This window comes from Pinus tabuliformis, chromosome 6 (genome assembly GCF_031772625.1).
Source record: "Pinus tabuliformis cultivar Carrire ecotype Pingquan chromosome 6, CPIR1, whole genome shotgun sequence".
NCBI lineage: Eukaryota > Viridiplantae > Streptophyta > Pinopsida > Pinales > Pinaceae > Pinus > Pinus tabuliformis.
The window spans coordinates 668075614-668091149 of NC_142292.1; the positions used below are offsets into that span (position 1 = coordinate 668075614).

General features: G+C 34.4%; 1 long non-coding RNA gene across 1 annotated transcript; it reads left to right on the forward strand.

The window, feature by feature from the left end:
- The first annotated feature begins 706 nt into the window (after window positions 1–706).
- LOC149260394 (uncharacterized) lies at window positions 707–1447 on the forward strand. Its single transcript, XR_016248270.1, has 3 exons — window positions 707–1024; window positions 1168–1238; window positions 1344–1447. It is a non-coding gene; the product is annotated as an uncharacterized LOC149260394 (long non-coding RNA).
- Window positions 1448–15536: the final 14089 nt, after the last annotated feature.

Sequence of the window (15536 nt, forward strand, 5' to 3'; positions counted from 1 at the left end):
TGAAAATCTTTTTATATAAATGTTAGAGTAATTTATAATATTAATATTTATTTAAATATGGTAAAAATACAAAGTCCATCGATAAATAAAAATATCAGTCTCATATAGATATTAAAAAATAAAAAATTATTTAATACTAAAACATTTTTTCCCATAAATATATATTTCTTGGAATATATTAGTCTATATATATAAAAATTGATTATAAGTTTTATCATTTATCATTCATATCATAAATGCACCTTAGGATATATCATAAATGCATCTTAGGATGAAATTGATTATAAACCATGCAATTTTTTTTATAAATTGCCAACCATCTTTTTAAAATAAACTTTAATGTGACCTCTTCAAAAACGATGACCATGGAACCTTGATTGTGTCGATGCCAAGCATTTAAGAATCAACTGGACGAACGGAACCTCCTTTTCCATTCTAGATTTTTTTAGAACTTTAATGTGTCGATAGATTCAAATGGAATAACGGTACCTTCATTCCAGGCAAGAGCTATTTCCAACACTATAGAATATTTATGACGCCTGACATGCGTCGGAGATAGCCCCTTATAACGCGCAGTTTTTTCTTTTTTTTCTATAGTCATCTGGGCGCGTGTTATAAGGGGCTATCTCCGGTGCATGTCAGAGCGTCATAAATATTCTATAGTGTTGGAAATAGGACTCTAGTGCAATTAACGTTTGTTCTGCCTACTCTGTTTTTCTTTGATCTCCTCCCATGGTGGTACACTGGTGTGGTGTTTTATGATTGATTATGTGGAGCGCTCCCTTTGTTTTTTTTTGTCTGTGTATGTTTTTTATTGGGTATGTGGGTTTGTTGTATGTTTGTGCTGTTGTTATTATTGTTTTTATATGTGTTCTGTGTGAAATTAACCACCTAGGGTGAGCTAGCGCAGACGAGGAAACATTTCTGAAACAGAGGTGAGGCATTTCAGTGAAACAAATTAGCTTGTTCCTCTGTTGAATGGATGGATGAATTAGCTCGTTCTTCTGTTGAATGGATGGATGAGGTAAGAGAGATCTGCGTTTTAGTTTATTCATATTAATACGAACTCCAATTTCTCTGGGTTTGTTTCAGTAATTTATTTGTTATTTGTAGGTGTTTCTGCCCTAACATTTCTTTCCTGGTTTGTTTTTAATTTCTTGCTTCCAGCGTCCAGGGCAGAGCATTGGTGCAAAGGGCCTAGTGAATAGTAAGAACACTACTACAACCATTTTTGCAAGGTATTGTGCAGTGTGGTGTTTATCGATTTAATTTCTCTGTAAACAATTCATCTAATTATTTTCAAAATTGCTAAAGTGATTTGTTTGTTCATTTCTTTCTTTCAGGGACTTCGCTGAGTATGTAGCGTGGAGAGTTTCCCGTACAAAAGCTCCGGTGAGCACTGTTGCCCTGAAGCAATAATGTTCTAAGGTACCTTCCCAGCTTCTCTAGACTTGATTGTCTTGCAGTTATCCATTTGCTTATTATATTTCGGTGAACACTGTTGCCCTGAAGCAATAATGTTCTAAGGTACCTTCCCAGCTTCTCTAGACTTGATTGTTGTTCTAAGTTACCTTCCCAGCTTCTCTAGACTTGATTGTCTTGCAGTTATCCATTTGCTTATTATATTTCGAAGCAGCAACTCTTTTAAATTTTTGGTTAAGAAAATATCGAGGAACTGGAACAAAGATTAGGTATAACGATGTAAATTATTTGTGTAATCATGTTTAAGTTTATTGTGTAATTCATTTCTAAAAGATTTCATTAGGCTCCAATTTTTGGTTAAGTAAATACAGAGAAACTGGGATAAAGATCAGGTATAATGATGTAAATTCTTCTTGTAATCAAGTCATGTTTAAATTTATTGTGTGATTCATTTCTAAAAGATTTCATTATGGAAAGAGATTTGCAGGCTCTCTGTACAAATAGGAAGTTAGAAAACAATTGATTTCGATGTCTTGAAATTCAAGAAACCACCTGCGCGAGTCTGATTAATGATGCTTTAGTGTTTAAATTTAATGCAACGATACTGGTATAGGCGTTCCCCAATAAAGTAAAATTTAGAGTAGGCCTATTTATCTAAATGTGGGAGCGCGGGAAACCCTTGGAAATTGACCCTTGTCATCCGCTTAGTCCCGCCATTCCTGAAGTCGTTTAGGTTGTTAGCTGCACTTAATTATTGAATATGAATTATGATCTGAGTCTCTCGAGGTTATTTCTCTGTAAATTATTGATTCCGATTCACGGCATGATGAGGGCAGAGTATCAGAATCAGAAATTGTGTAGTATATTTTATCATCTCTCTGGATGCAATTTGAAGAAGCATCTAGATTTTCATTTTCTATTTATTTATGTATTTAAAGAGTATTCAAGGTTCAATTTATTTTACTTGAATCAGAATATTTATGTGAGGGTTTTTGCGTATAAGCAGATATGATGATTTTAGATCCTTGTTTTCAGTCAAAGCGGTGGTTCCATTGATCTTTGGTTTTGTTTTCTTTTTCAAATCTCTGTGCATTTACGCAGCGGAAATACCTGTTTCTCGTAATTGATTACTGTAGATCTCTATATAGAGTTCTATCAATAGATTTGCTTTGAATGCTATTGAACTTCAGGTTTGCCATTAAATTTTCCTGTGGTAAGATTTTCATTGTCATAATAGAAAATAAATTTATATGGAATTTAGGGTTTTTTTGTCTCTCCATTGAGCTTGTATTTGTTGGACATTTTTTAATTAGCAGCAGAGGTGGCTTAAAATTAATTTACAACCAGTGATGTCTGGTTCTAGTTCATTTTCCAATTCCTTGTCCATTGAACTTGTATCTGCTGGACATTTTTGAAAGTCGAAGCTGCAGTTTCTTGCTCTGTTATCTGCTGGACATTTTTGAAAGTCGAAGCTGCAGTTTCTTGCTCTGTTAGAGGATTTAGCTAAGTGTTTGCGAACTTCAACTTTAGGTCCGCCGATTAGACTTGAGACTTGCTAGGTGGTAGGAGTCTGCCATTGTAGAAAGAAAATTTTATCTCCATTATATGGAGATGAATTGGCGGTCCATTTATCGTGTTTCTATCTAGTGGTTTTAAAGGACCTTTGACTTAGTTGAATCAAATTATATTTCAGTTTGAATAAAAAACAAATAATTTCATATTTAAATTTAAATTTCATTCAAATTTAAATAAATAAATAAATAATTTAAACATTTAGATTGGTTTAAATTAAATAAAGGTATATGAATTTATGATCTGGCGTTCTGTTAATTTAGAAAGTAGGATTGTACTCTAGTGAGTGTCACTAACAGAGTTAAAAACATGAATATATTGGGTTTAGAAAAAAATATGAGAATCAACCCACCTTGCCAAGTCTATCTGGCCGTCCATAAAAGTCGAACAGCCACGCTTATAAGTCTGTCCTCTCGGAGTCGATTTAATGAATAGTCTGTCCTCTCGGAGTCGATTTATTTTATCTAATGTGGATGGTGGGGCCTGGTCACCTTTAAAACAAGCTTTTACCTAATTCCAAGTGGATTGTGAATCCGCGTGACACATATATCAAAGAAATAGAATCATAAACGAATATGCCCACGTGTTGATCGTAATAGTGAATCCCCCTCCTGTTGAATTTATCATTATTAGAATAATCAAAACCGGAGTTCATATAATAGAAAGATGTAATATGAAATTTGTGTATTTTAATATTATTATTAATAATAATTTAATTTTTAAATTTAAATTATTTGATTATAAAATTTATTGAATTATATTCTTATAAATTTGAAGTATATATATTTTATTATTTTATACATGTGAATCTGTGGTTTTTTTTTTTTAAACATGTATTTTCAATTATTAAATTTATTCAAATTATAGTAATATTTATTAATAATAAGTATTAATATAATTAAAAAATCAATTTAATTAATTATATATAAATATTTATTTAATTAATTAAATATATATTTAGTTAAAATTGAAAATTTATTTAATTGTAAGGTTAATTTTGTATTATTAAATTTATATATATATATATATTTTTAAACTTTAATTTATGTTAATCAAATAATTTTTTATTTAAACCGATTATCCATATGGAGATAAGGGTTTTTGTGTGCCCATTGAGCTTGTATTTTTTGGACATTTTTAAAGTTGAATTTTCAATTACTTAAGATTAAATTTACAACTAGTGATGTCTAGTTCTAGTTCTTTTGCTTTTTTCAAGTGCATATTCGTATATGCAGTAAGATTTTTGTTTCTCCTATTTGAATACCTCAAACCTCTATGCTCTGTTAGAGGATTTACTTGAATAGTAGCGAATTTCAACTTTAAGTCTGCCATTAGACGCTAGGTAGTAGGAGTCTGCCATTGTAAAAAGAAAACTTTAAGTAGAACCGAGTTTATAGTCTATGCATTGAGTTTCTATCAAATGGACTCTAAATACGGACTATGGGCTTAGTTGATTAAATTATATTTCACATGTATTAAATATATTAAAGTTTAAATAAATATTTGAATTGGTTTAAATAGATTGTGGGATTAGTTGCATCAAATTATATTTCACACATATTTAATAGATTAAAGTTTAAATAAATAAATAAAGATGTGCACATTTATATTGCTTTAAATTAAATAAAGCTTAATAAAAGTATATGAATTTATGGGTTGGTGGTTAATTTAGAAAGTAGGAGCATACTCTAGCCGTGGCTAACAGAATACAAACATTAAATATATCGGGTTTACAAAAAAAAATATGAAAATAAATCCGCTTTGGTAAAATTTATTTGGTCCTCTATAAAAATCAAACCCATGGCTACAATGTTAAAAGCCATGAGGTTTATCGGTGGAGATAATTGATGACACCAATGAATGGCGTGTGATGTAAGTAGGATAGGAGTCGATTTATTTTATCTGATGTGGATGGTTAGGCTTGGTCCCATTCAGAACATACCTTTACCCAATCCACGTGACAAATATATGCAAGAAATAGAATCATTGTGTTCCATTCTTTTAATAATGAATCCCTGTCATGCTAATAATAAAAAACCAAGTGCAAATAATAGATAGACGTAATGTATATGGAATTGATATATTGTATTATTAATATTTATAATAATTTAATCTCAAAGTTCTGGTTAAGTTATTTGATTATTAAAATTTATTAATGTAAATTTGAAGTATATAGAAAGAAAGAAAGAAAGAAAGTATTTTAATGTCTAGAGGCTAAAGATAGCTTATGAGGCAAGTTGATTCATCATGTGCTTGATGTATTCGACCCTTTTTCTGTGAAGCTTCAAAATAAATGCTCTCGGCTTCTCGACAAACCCCTTGCTAAATAGATTATCCCAAGAGCTAGCTGCCAGTATATCTACATAACTTTCCCTGTTGTCTTTGAAGGCCTCACATTCTAAAATGAAATGTTTTTCTGTTTCCACTTTTCCGGAAGAACAAAAAATGCATACTCTTTCCTCCCACACTTCCTTTGGCCTTTTACAATGCCCTGTTTCACAACGGAGTTGATGAAAATTAGTCCTTAACTGAGCAATAATAATTTTGGCTCTCCAAGAGATATTGGCCTCTATGTATGCTTTTGGTTGATGACTATGAGAGGGATTAAACACTTCAATATAGTAATTTTTCTTTCTTCCTACCTCCTTATCCCAAGTATGCTTGTGCAACTTTTCCATAACAAAAGTTTTTATCTCTTTGCTGTTTATGGAACACGTGTTCAAGCAAATACCCCATTTACTAAACCATTTGTTATTTTGTTGCATCCAAGTTTTTTGCTCTTGCACAATCTATCATTAAAGACAACCTTAGGCCATCTACCCTCTTCCATTTGCTCAATTGTTTTTAAATACCTTATCACTCGCACCATAGCAATTGCTTCAATAGGAGCATCCCCCGTTTCACTTAACAAGATATCATAAGGAACTGCAATTTTAATCTTAAATTTGTTTGTAATCAAACGCTTTTGAATTTTCTCAATTTGTGTCCACTGCATGTCAGATGTATTGTTGGCCCATAGTTCACAACCATAGAGAATCACTGGAATCACTAGAAGCCCAAAAAGAGTTTGAGTGGTTTTCCAGTCCCATAACTCTGCCTCTATACACCTATTTTGAAAAGCATTAAATGCTTTCCAACCCCCCAAAGTTCTTTTCTTTCTACAACCATTCTAGCTTAGATTTTTGTTGAAGTCAATTCTGAGGTATTTGTAATCCGCAACTTCTTCTAGAATGTTGTCTTCAAAGTAGAACTTATGTTGGTTATGTTTTCTTTTCTTAGAGAAGACCACTACTTTCATTTTGCTGATATTGACTTGCATCCCCACACTTCTATAAAAATGCTCAAGGGATAGTAAGTGCTCTTGCAAACCAAGAGCCGATTTAGCAATCAGAATAAGGTCATCTGCATACAAAAGAAGCCTTATAACAAACTTGCCCAAATAGATACCATCACCCCCTTGCGAATTTAACCACTCCTCAAGCTTTTCGATATACAAACCAAAAAGGGTAGGAGACAGTGGGCAACCTTGCTTGACCCCGATATCGCTTCTAAAACTTTCAGAAATCCCTGCTGAAGTTCTAATTTTGACTTTGACCTCTTCATACAGCCTATGCACAACTGCTCTCAAATGTTTAGGAACCCCATGTTCCTCCATCCTGTGCCAAAACATATCCCTAGGAACCAAGTCAATTTTTTTGAAATCAACAAAGCAGCAAAATACTTCTTCCTTTTTCTCCAACTTTTTCAATGATGTGCCTTAAAGTTATACAATGATCAACTGTGGAATGTTTAGGTCTAACACATGCTTGCCCTTTAGCACGTTTATCTCTTTCTTCTCCCCACTTGCTAATTTTGTTTTCTAGCATGCTTCCAAATAGCTTTGCAAACAAAGGGTTTATCATGATGGTCCTATAATTGGAGGGATTATTGACGTCACTGCTCTTGAAAAGAGGTATCGCCAGACTAGTTGTCCAATCTGTGGGGAGCCCTTGTTGTATGATGTTGTTGAAGATTTTTGTAATGTGAGGTGCAAGAATCTTTGAGCCCCACTTTAGATATTTTGCTTGGAGTTCAGCTAAGTCTTTTACTTTTCCAACACCCAACTTCTTGATACCCATCTCCACCTCTTGTACCGTGAAGAGTTTAGTATCAGTGTTGACCAAGGGGGGAGGGTCAACCTTGGGAACTTGCTCATAGAGTTATCTTGCATAGTCAAACCATTTAGAAGTTGTAATATTATTCCAATTTGTATCTTTTTCAGTTGGAGCTCCTACCAAAATAATTTGGGATTCCAAGGAAGATTAGTTCTTCCCTCCTTGAAACCATGAAATCAGCCTTTTTCTTGCTTAATAACTGCTTGTAAGTTTTGAGCTTTATGTTGTCCTTGTTTGACTCTTTCCACATTATCCTTGCCTTTTTTCATTCCTTGTCAAACCAAGCATTAACCGGAAAGCAATTTGTTTCAGACTTCTTAATTTTTGCTCTTTTGCACTTTGCAAGTGCACATTGAATTAAATGTATTAATTCATGACTATGAAGGCTGCGAATTGTAATTTTTCCCTTCTTGAAGAGCCTCTCGAGCGTCATTTTGAAGGTATTACAATTTTTTGGGGTCAAAAGAATTCTGCCATGTGGGAGATTTTGTTGGACATGCTGAATTTTTGACTCTAATTGTTTCTTTCCAATCTAAGAGAAACATAAATAAATTGGCTTGTGATCTAATTTCAAGTCCTACAGCTGATCTCCAATCAAAACTTCATCCATTTTCTCACACAAACCATGCGAGCAAATTACATAATCTACCACACTTGCTTCATTGTAAGTATTGCAAGTGAAATTACCGAACTTTGCCCATCTAGTCAAGCCATTACAAATGACTAAATCAAAGGCCCCACATAGAGTAAGCAATTGTTCACCGAATAGATTGCAACCCTTGTCCTCTGAAATTCTTTCCACTGAAGATTACTTTCCTCTGTAAGCCAGATAAGGTTACAATCATCTTTACAACAAAGAATGCTAACTTGTTCACTTGCAATCCTAGCATTGAAATCACCCACTATAAGGACTTCATCTAGCTGCGAATATGTTGCAATATCCGCTTTTAAGGCTGCAAATGGATCTTTGTGGTCAAGCCCTCTACCTTTGTAGATTTTTGAAACCTGCAGCGCAAAATAGCATGTTGCAATTCTAATGTGGTTTCCATTTTCTGATATTTTAAACCAAATGAATTGCTTATTTGAGTCTTCTTTTTCTAACTGAATGAGACGATCTTCTTTCTCCCTTACTAAAACCATGATACCCCGTGCCCTTTGTCATTCCCTGCTGCCTTGTTCCACACTGCCATCTTCCAGTATCCTTCAAACAAAGGTGTCTTGCACCCTTCATGCTCATGTGTTTCTATGAGGCAAATTATGTCTCTATCTTCCGCAATAGGCCCTAACCCAAGTCCTCGTCTCCATGGGTAACCTCTGCAGTTCCAACAAACTAATCTTAAGGAAACTTGGGTATGACTTGATTGCTATTTATTTTGACATGCAAGACTCACATTTGAGTCTTTGTCCCTGCTTTCCCATACTGACCTTGCTTTCTGATTTCCTGTTGAAGAGTTTGTTGCCTCTTCTTTATTACCATATTGCTGCTTTGTTTTGGAAGGAGGTCCAAATCACGCTATCACAGCTTTGCCTTTGTAAATCCATGCTCTCTTTCCTTCATCTCTGGCTGCCCTAACCTTTAAAATTTCATCCCTTCTTCCCTCCTGTTTTTTTACAGTTAAATCTTCTTCTAGGAAAAAACGAGAACCCCTCAAGAGATGTTTCTTTCTTAGAATGATATATTTATCACGCAAGCTAGGCATAATGACTTTAATGGGCCTGACTCTCTCCCGTTAAACTTACCCACCCTCCATGCTTGGCATATTTGTCCTTGCCATAGCAACTTGTCTTTCAAGAAGTCTCTTGCAAGGTTAAGAGTACATTAATTTTTCCCATAGTCTTTCACCCCTTTAATAATTATGTTTGCTACCCTATTTTGTCTTTCCTTACCTTCACTATCTTGCATGTTGTCAACCTGAATATTTGTTTCTCCTTCCTTATTAGCAGAATTGCTAATAACTTGAGCCCAAGTTTTGAAAACTTTGGTGGAATCTCCTTTCGTTTCTTCTCTTGCATTCTCTTCATCGTTGTTTATTTGGGCAATCATTTTCCCTTTATCTTGGGATGATTTCACATTCACCACCTTTGTACTTTCCACTATAGATTTCTTTATGTTTTGCACATCCGCCTTCACGAGTTGCCATTCTGTCTTCCTTATCAAGAGAGCTTCCTGTAGCAATGCCACTTGTTCTTTTAAAACTTTATTGCTTTCTGCTAAAGCCTTGCTCTCGACTGTCATTATATGAATTTTATGATCTCTTTCCTGCCCTTTAGCTTCTAAAACCTCCAACCTTTGTTTTGCATTTAACAATTCTTTCACATAAAGATTAGATGACCAGGTGAGAGGGGTGGATGTGGGAGTATATAAGGCAGAATCATCAATGACTTTTTCTCTGGACTTCTTGTTGCCACATGCTTGTAAAGAGACTTGTTTGAATGCTTTTTGTGAAGGGCTCGAGTACTTTTCTTTTTAGACCGTTTCTTCCTTGTTTTCTCCCATTTTAGACGGGCTATTCTTTGTTTTAAAATGCCCCGATATTGTTGGCATTGACCCAAACCCACTTCCCAGCGTTGGCAGATGAGGCAATTTTCACTTGTCCTAAATCATTTGTTTCCACATGTTCTGAAATTTCTTGTTCCTTTGTCATGTGATTTTTAAAAAATAGAAGAAAGAAGAAATAAATTATTTTAACGTCTACGAGGCTAAAGATAGTTTATGGGAAAGATTGCTTCTTCATTTGCTTGATGTATTCGGTCCTTTTTATGTGAAGCTTCAAAATAAATGCTTCCAGCTTAACTATTAAATTTATTCAAATTATATTAATTTGTATTAATAACAAATATGAATATTTTATTTATTTAATTAAATTTATAGATATATTTTTAATTAAGATTGAAAATTTCTATAAAGTTAATTTTGTATTATGAAATTTAAATAAAAAATATTAAATATTTTTTTTACATTAATCAAATTTTTATTTATTTATTATTTATATTGGATTTTTTTTATCCAAGTCATAGTACGAAGCATATATTTTTAATCTTTAGGTTTAGTCAAGTTGTATGTGAGTTAACCACAATGTTATTTTTTAGTAAACCAATTATAGTCTTTTCCTAAGAAAGTGTACATACTCTACTTATGACTTCTCAAGAAGAAGCACATGTTCTTAACCCTTAAGCCCACTCATGTTGTATATTCCTTACTTGAATACATAACAGAGATAAATGTTACATATAAATAATTTATATAATTTAATATTATTATTAATAGTAATTTAGTTTTAAAAATTATGGTTAAGTTTTTTGAATTGTCTTATTATTAAAATTTATGGAACTGTGTCCAAGGGGTCTTGGATAGACGGTGATCAGGTGATTTGTTAAGGCACTGCTGATGTGAAGTCACCAGTGCAATTCCTGACCTGATTGGGGTGATATATTGGACATGATGAAGATGTAGTCCTGTCAATCTTACAAAAAAAATTGTTTTATTGTTTTTATAAATTTGAAGTATATATATTCTATTATTTTATACATGTGAACCTGTCACTTTTAAAAAACATATATTTTTAACTATTAAATTTATTCAAATTATATTAATATAATAATAAACATTAATATAATTTTAAAAAAATATTTTAATTATTTATTATTAATATAAATATTTTATTTGATTAGTTAAATATGTTTTATTTTATTTTTTAATTAAGATTGAAAATTTACACTAAGGTTAATTTTGCATTATTAAATTAAATAGTAAAATGTATTAAATAAAGGAAACTTTTAAATTTCAATTTATGTCAATCAAATCATTTTCTATTTAATCAAGAAGCACATCTTCTTAACCTTTAGGTCTAGTCAAGTGTTATGTGAGTTGACCATAATGTAATTTTTGAGTAAACCATTTATTTAGTTTTTTCCCAGGAGGTGTATAAACTCTACCCCCTCACATGTTCTTAACCTTTAAGCCTAGTCAAGTTGTATGTGAGTTGGACACAATGTTATTTTTGAGTAAACCAATTATCTAGTTTTCTCCCAAGAGATGCACATATTGTACCCTATGCACATGTTCTTAACCTTCCCTTTAGGCCTAGTGAAGTTGTATGTCAATTGGCCACAATGTTATCTTTGAGTAAACCAATTATGTAGTTTTCTCCCAAGAGGTGTACATACTCTCCCCCCCTCTAGATTTGACCCTATGACCTCTTAAGAATAAGCATATATTCTTAACCATTATGACCACTCATGTTGTGTGTTCCTTACCTCTCAACATATCTTGATACCAACATAATAACCTCTAATGTCATAGTCCTCAATTATTATCTTGAGTATAACTCCCCTTGTGGAAGCCCCTGGCATTATACTGTGATTGCCATCACATGCTCTTTATCAGGAGAGATACTCTTCCACCATGGATAAGAGCCTTATCTCTAAAGTAAGATTCACATGCATTCTTCCTTTCCATGACACATGTTTTATCTTTTTAAACCTCCCTTTCAATGATACTTATGACATTTTCTGGTTTTTCCTAGTCTTTAGTAATGCCACAAGAAGCCTAAATCTTCTCAAGTGACTCCTATCTTGATCTCGTCCCTCTCTAGAAAGACTGAGAAGTGGTGTAATTATCACAAGTGTAGGAAAGGATACCCTTAATGGTCTTTCATACCCTTCAATTTACCACCCACCTCCCTCCTTTGTCAATTCAACTTTTGTATCTTTCCCCAAAATTAATCACCTATCTTTTGATTGTCTACTTGACCTCATTGATTTGGACACCATCCTCTTGGTATATTGGATAGGGTTTTCCCCAAATGGAGTTACCTAAGACCCTACTATTAGTCTCATCAATATTGACCGCCTTGACCTTCTCATTGTATTGGAGCTATTCCCAAATATAGTCAAAAGTTGCTTCTATCTCCTATGCCCTTTTTCATCATTCTTGCTTTCTCATAGTCTCTATATGCCATTTCTCTCTGTTGCTTTCCATGGGGTTTCTCTTCCTACTTGCACCTACCCTAACTAGCTTGATCCACCTCATTCTTTCCCCTCTCTTGTTTTTTCATGCCCCATGACGATTTCTTCCCCTTACTCTTCTTCTCTTTTCCTTACCCATTGAATGCTTAAGGAAAACCTTGCTTTCTAGTCCTACCATTTCTCTAGTGTCTTGTGGATTATACTAGCCTCATTAGGTTTCCATAATTAATATGCTTTACCAAGTTGAGTGAGGCTTAGTTTTGGTATGGGATCATTGTGAGATAGCCATAGGCTTCTTATCTTTAGGGATTGTCAAGAAACTAATAGCACCCATATTCTCCTTTTTACTCATTTCCTTCCTAATCTACTTGGGAAGCCCTTGTTCTATATCCTCTCTCTTTGTTTCCTTTTGGTCGCCTCTTTCCTAGGTAACATCACTACTAATGGATCTCTCTAGGTTGTCCCCTCGGGTAGGGCTTGACTTGAGATGACTTCTCCTTAGATGGGACCAATAACCATGACTCTCGTTTTCCTACCAAGGAAATTGGTCTTGGTTGCTATATCCTATAGACTGCGGCTATGGGAAACGTTCTTCAACCATTCCTCCAATGTCCACTCAACTCTTTCCTTCCCCATTTGAACACTAGGATCATCACCTTTTTCTTCCTTCCTTCAATATTTAAGCTCTAGAGTTGTCAATTCTCACCTCTTTCATTTTCTATTTCTAGTGTTTCCACCTCTTACTTCTTGGCTTCAATTGTTCATCTCTAGTGTCGTCCCTCTTGCCTCTTTGGTGCAGTTATAAAAAACTCTAATGTAACTATTATCTCAAAATCTAGTAGGACTTGTGTGAGGCCTAATAAGGCAAGAGCTAGACTTAGATACAACAATGAGGTTGTTTCCATTGTCACCTTAGAACTCCACCTCATGCTCTTTAGTAGAATTTCACCACATGGGAGGCTTCCCAGTTTATCACCTGAAGGATGTTCTAAGTCAATTGGCTCAAGGTGATGTATGTGAATGGCTAATAAAGGTAATTCTTCTATGGAGCAAGGCACAATTATTTATGTTAGAGGAACAATGTACCATAAACTAAGCCTTGAAATGAATGCTTGATATCTAGGGTTTCAAGGCATAACTCAACAAGAGTGTATCTAGGCATACAAACACATAGAAAATGTTTACTTAAAGATAATATCAACAATAAGAGATGGAAAACCTTCAAATACGCCTAAGATGAAGCCTTATATAAGTTTAGTGTTTATTATGGCACTAATTACCTAGGGTTGATGGTGTCAACCCTACAAAGGAAATTTTCACCATGAAAGAGGCTATAGTTTGAGCGTGTGAAGTCAATCATGGTAAAAACAAGCTAAAGTAACTTCAATGACTTGATTCCTCAAGCCTTAGTTGAATTTGACCCTTTCCCTAGCCCTAACGGCTTGCATTAAAGGGCTTAGGATGTTAGAAAAGAAAGAAAAGGATAAAATTTTCAAAGAGTTTTAACCATCATAAGGATCCTAGTGCCTCTCCGTATTTTGGTGATGGAGTCTTAGGGGATAACTTTAAGAGATATAAAATTCATGCATGGAGTAAGAAAGAAAACCTTCGTTTTCACGCGCAAACCCTAACTATATTTTTATGAGGTGAGAAATTAACAAGAAGAAAGCTCTCTAAGAGGTTTTATGGGGAATTCAAGAAAAATGGATTTAACAAGAAATCCACAAAGACGATGATGAACAAATGAATGGAGTGATCCTCCTTTTATAGGAGGTCTATCACTACCATTCATCTAACTAAAAGCCTTTAAACAAGTTTAATTTTGAGTAGACATAAAATAAATGGGTTACCAGACAACCCAGTAGCTCAACAAAATAAAATATGCCAACATTTTCCCACATTTGTGAGCCATAAGGCCTCTCTAGGCATGATGTCTTTCCCTTTTAGGGCAAAAATGCTCCAAAAGAACAATGCAAGGGCTAGACGTGTCTCTAAGGATCATTATCAACTTTAATTTGAGGAAGGGTCCTCAAATCAAGCCTCAACACATCTCCATGTGTCCAAAAGCCAAATATGGGTGCCCTGTGTCATATCCATGGATGCCATCTAGAAAATGTAGTATACTCTCTCTCTAGCATTGGGGCTCTATGAGGTAATGAAAACCCTCCCTAATCATCCTAAGGATGATTTTCATCATTTGGGCTCTAGGTCAAGGCATGCCCATCAAGTAACGTTAAGGCTAGGCTAGGGGCATGCTAGGTCCACTAGGTACATCATCAAGAATCCTCAATGCCAAGAAAGATGAGCTCAATGTTTTGGAAATTGAGGGTGCTCTGGGGTGTCCATGAACAACCAAGATCATCAAAGTGTCAGAATCTTTACTATAGAAGGGAAATGATGCATATGCAAGGTCATCATGCTCTTCGAAAGTGTAGTATGTACTAGGCATTATGTGGAGTAGGAGTGGAATAGTGTGCCCTCAGGCCTCAACTTCTCTGTGAAAAAACCACCTAGCAAAACCATCTCAAACTCAAGTGAAAGAAACCACTCATTAGAGAAAATAATCATAGATGAATCTAAGAGGAATGAGGGCATAATAATAAATCAAACTAGGATCACCTTCAAATATATAACCAGACCATGTCCCATAAAAGTGTTCCCTTGCAGAGGTGACTAGGTGATCAACCTTATTAGGTGTTTCTAATGCGAAGTGGCACTTCCAAGGTCAACCCTTCAATTTATAGGTGTGCTAGTGAAAGTAGGTGACAATGGAGGGAAATGACTCCATGGCTAAGTGTCATGGCCAAGGGACCAACTGATGGAGATCCACATCTTGAGTGTATAGATGTAATGGAGGGTGAAATCATGGAGGCATTAGTAACCCCTTTCCTTGGTCTACCTTTTCCACCCCTCTAGTGCACATTTTACTTCTTTTAGATGATGATTTTAAATGGTACATAGCTCAAGGATCAAAGCTTTCTTTTTATGAAGTAGCATTTATTTTTCCCCTAAAAGATGAGTCATTTTCTAGCCCATAGGTTTAGGACATGCAAGGGTTCCTTACAATGTAATGGAGCATCTAGTGCTCAGGAATTGGGTGATGAGCTCATGCTAGGATTTTTCCCATGTGCTAATTATGTACTAGCCATATTTTACATTTTAACTTTTTCTTTTTCTTTGTTGTGGATATCTTATGATTTTTCATTCTTGTAGTTGCATCAATCTCTAGGGAAAAATTTTCCAGTGCTACTCAAGGATGTTGAGTGCCAAATCCCAATGAACCAATGATATTTAACCTAAAGGTTGGATGTGGTATCAAGGGAATGATGAAATATGTTAAGTATGGAATGGTAATGGACACACTACTTCAATCCAAGTTTCCAAGTAATACCCCTCCTATAACCCTAAGGCCTTAGAGCA